We start from the raw sequence: 4,308 nt of genomic DNA, 5'->3' as shown, positions 1-4,308 counted from the left end.
TTAGTCTGTCTGTCGCCGCGCCGAATTCGTTCGTTCTCTGGACTATCGCTAGCACCGGAACGTGACGAACGGCAGCGACAGCTCGACTCCGCGATCTGCGGCGACGCGTCGTGACCGTGACATACGTGTTCGTTTAAGGCGACGCGACCCGTTGCCGCGCGACCGGCGCGCGATACGGGCGGTGAACGCCCAGTCAATCGCTCGCAAAGGCACAGTGTGCTGTTCCCCCAAGGGGGTTTTTGCAGCAAAGTTGCCGACGGAGCAGTCTGTCGTGGTTAAACGACCCTCAGCCAGGCGTGGTCCGGGAATTGTATCCGTGGACCGCAATGTGCGTTCGAAATGTCGATGTTCATGTGTCCTGCAGTTCACAAGTTGACGCGCAATTAGGTGCGTTTTTCATCGACCCACGAGCCAAGTGATCCACCGTTCAGGGTAATCATATATGTGAATTTTCCATGAAAATGCTAGAATCACGGTTGTCACCGGCTTTTTGTAGTCGTGAGCGTGGCGCCGCGTGCGTTAGCCCTGTCGCGGTTGCGCGCCGAAAGAAACACGCGCCGCGCGTCAAATTTCGTTTGTGCGACAGTTCAAGTGCCGACGTCGCCTCGAATTCACGGGTCGTCTGCCGGAATGAACCGGCCCGGACCCGATCGGCTCGCAATGCAAATGATTGACGGCGGACGGCAGTGGGCCGCGTCAGCGAGTCCCGGGCATCGCTGCCCTCGACGCTGCCGGGAGCTGCCTCGTACGGCCGAAAATCCTCTCCGAAACCTACCGCGTTCGCGGCCTGCGTCCGGGGTGTCACGGCGTTGCACCGAGACACCTGGGCGCAGATAGGTTGTCCGCGAAGAATTGGTGAGACCAGTTTCGCACGTCTCTCTCGTACGACCTGACCGGGTCGAACGAGTCGAGGCGGACTGCGGAGCGGTCTCCTCTCGGTACCGAGTCGGCCGAAGGCGCGAACGACCCGCCGCTGCTCCGCGCTGGACGCGGAGCGACTGTTCGACGCCTTGGCGCGAGTCGGTCGCCGGTCGGTTTCAGCTGGCGACGGCGCTCGTCGCGACCGTGGGTTTTTACTCCAAGCCGGTCCACTCCGTTAAGAAAATGCCGTAAATTTCCGAACTGCGACCTCATAGCTCTAAAAAACGATCTTTGCTCTATCGCTACCATACCGCCCTCCGACTCCTCATCGGATTTAAACAAACAGGCAGAGTTTTTAGGTACATCTATTGTTCACGTGCTAGATACCCATGCACCGCTGATTATGCGCGAATTTAGGGGACCTCCAGCGGGCTGGTTTACGCCAGAAATAAAGCGGCGTATAAGCGCTAGAAATAACTTATATACCTCGGCAAAACATCTGAAAACAGCCGATTCGATGTCTCAATATCGCGCTCTACGCCGCGCTATCAAAGTCGAAATTGAAAGAGGAAGAAATTTATATTTTAATGATCGCTCATCAAATCTCCCTAATGTATCAAGTATCTGGCGCGAACATGGCCGCCGTGGGCTTACTGTAGCAAAGTGTCCGCTGGCCTCCCCCTTACATCACTCCGGGGCCGACCAACTAAATGTTTTTTATACTTTTATCACAAATGCCCATCCTCCCTGTTCAACCCATGAGTTAGATCAGCTGCTAGAAGACGATTTACTTTTGGTTCAATCTCAGTTTTCGTTTTCACCTGTCCTTGAGTCCGAAGTCCTGCGCCTACTCCCATCCTGTTTCACCAAATCGCGCGGTCAGAGCCCTGACGATATCCAGTTACTATACCTCCGGGACCACCTCAACCTGATAGCACCTCTTCTGACAAACCTTCTCAATTGCTCCCTTCGTCATAGTTCATTTCATGAGATCTGGAAACGGGCTTATGTCGTCCCGTTGAACAAATGTGAACCACCTGCCTTCGAATCAGATACTCGACCTGTGGCTAATCTAGCTCATCTTTTGAAAGTCTTTGAGAAGCTAATAGCAATTCAACTTATGCCCTCCCTCGAGCAGAATGCCATACTAGATCCGTCTCAATCGGGTTTCCGTAAATTCTACAGTACCCAGTCGGCCCTGCTCAAGTTATTGGACGATGCGAGAAAAGCCATTGATAATAGATGCGTTACCATTTCAGTCCTTTTCGATATCTCGAAGGCGTTCGATAGCATAAACCATCGTTTACTACTGGCTAAGATCATTCGTCACGGGCTGACTGCTGATGCAGTTGGGTGGTTCCACTCTTACCTTTCAAACCGAGCCCAGGCCGTCCAAACTCTCTTCGGCACACATTCTAGTTTCTTAACAAACCATTCAGGAGTTCCCCAGGGCTCGGTACTGGGTCCGATTCTCTTTCTTATCTTCATCAACGATATTGGCCACCCACACGAAGCATATTGTATTTACCGATGATTTGCAGATATATCTGCATACTCACCTGACCGACATTGCTTCGGCTCTCGGCCGGGTCAGTATCGATGCAGGGGCGGTGTCGGATTGGGCGACGGAAAACGGCTTGAAGCTCAATGTTGCGAAAACCAAGGCCATTATCCTTGGTCGCTCATCCTATCTTACTAAACTATGTCACGACAATCCTCCACGAGTCACTATAAATGGACAGTGTATCCCATACGTTAGCTCAGTTAGGAATCTTGGCGTCTTTATTTCTGCCGTTTTATCTTGGAACGCTCAAGTAGCTCAGATCTCTCGCAGAGTCCACGAAACCCTGCATAAATTAAAACAACATAGAAATATTGTATTACCGGAAGTCAAAACGCTGCTCGTTCATGCTCTAGTTCCCCCTCATCTTGATTACTGTAGCCTCGTTCATTGCGACCTTACTGATTATCTAAATCTTAAACTGATGAGACTCGTAAACTGTGGCATCCGATATATCTACAACTGCCGCAGGGACACTCATATTACACCTTACCGTCTTCAGTTGAAATGGCTGTCGGTAGCAAATCGTCGCCTGTACTTTTTAGGCTCTTTTCTTTATCAACTTCTATTGACGTCTATACCGACTTATTTACGGAATTCTTTTTTTGAATCAGATCCCGACGTACGTCGCTCTTTGAGGCTTGCAATTACAGATTACCCATCATCATTTCATATCCCCACTAATCGCACGACTTGCTACCGAAATTCATTTCTCCTGTCGGCTATTTATTTCTGGCACAGTCTACCCCTATCACTTCGGCAATCCTCCTCTCTGGCGGTCTTCAAGGCTAAACTATTCGATCTGCTTTTTGCGTTGTAGTTAGCAGCCGTCAATCTAGCACCGTCACCGCGGCTCTAATTGCTAAGTTCGTTCATTCCCTTTTAGGTTAAGTCTATTCCCTACCTCATTATCGTAATTATAGGTGGTATTTTGTTATTTTGTTACATTACCCTTGATTAATCTCACATATGTACTCCTCTATTTTCTTTTCCACTATTATATCTGATCTATTCAGTATTATGATTTAGCCATATCAAGCTGGAACCGCCACATTCGAAAATCGAAAAATTTCCTATGGAATAATTAAGGGCTAATTAGAGGCTAATTGAAGGCTCTTGGAATTGCTCATCTTTAAATTAATTGCTCGGTGTTTTTTGAAAAAAACCTGTGGCGGTGCCAGCTCGATGTAAACCAGACTTGAAAAAAAACGGGAACGAGGTCAAATTTCGAAAAAGTGTGAGGGTCATAATTAAAGGCTAATTAAAGTCTCCCGGAAAACCACCCGCTCGAATTAAGTGCCCCACCCCCAAGGGGTGGAAACCACCCTAAAACTAGAAAAACCCGTGTAACTCTTGGACGCAACAACTTACAGAGTTCGTTCGAGTGTCAAAATTACTCCAGAATTAGAGGCTCCCGGAAAACCACCCGCTCGAATTAAGTGCTCCACCCCCGGGGGTGGAAACCACCAAAAAACTCGAAAAATTGGTTTAACTCTTGGACGGAACACTTTACAGAATTCGTTCGAGTGTTAAAATTACTCCAGAATTGAAGGCTCCCGGAAAACCACCCGCTCGAATTGAGTGCTCCGCCCCTGAGGGGTGGAAACCACCAAAAAACTAGAAAAATTGGTGTGACTCTTGGACGGATTGAGTTAGATGGTCTTTGGAGGCGTTACATTAATCTCTCAATCATAGGCTCTCCGCTGCACAGTCCAAAAGTTTGTGTTTCAGAAAATCCATACAAGTTGACGTAATCCGTTCTAATTTCCAGATTTCCGTCACTTCAAAACAATGCATTATTGAATTGTCTCTGATAACAGAAGAATTTTCAACAACACAAGCCCTACAAAAATCAGCAGAGAAATTTGAGTGAATTTCAGGGTACA

General features: G+C 48.4%; 1 pseudogene; it reads right to left on the bottom strand.

Annotated features, from left to right (window-relative positions):
* Positions 1 to 280: 280 nt before the first annotated feature.
* Positions 281 to 435, bottom strand: LOC124294348 (annotated as a pseudogene).
* Positions 436 to 4,308: the final 3,873 nt, after the last annotated feature.

This window comes from Neodiprion lecontei, chromosome 4, assembly GCF_021901455.1.
Source record: "Neodiprion lecontei isolate iyNeoLeco1 chromosome 4, iyNeoLeco1.1, whole genome shotgun sequence".
Taxonomy (NCBI): domain Eukaryota; kingdom Metazoa; phylum Arthropoda; class Insecta; order Hymenoptera; family Diprionidae; genus Neodiprion; species Neodiprion lecontei.
This window is presented reverse-complemented; position numbering and strand designations above follow the sequence as displayed.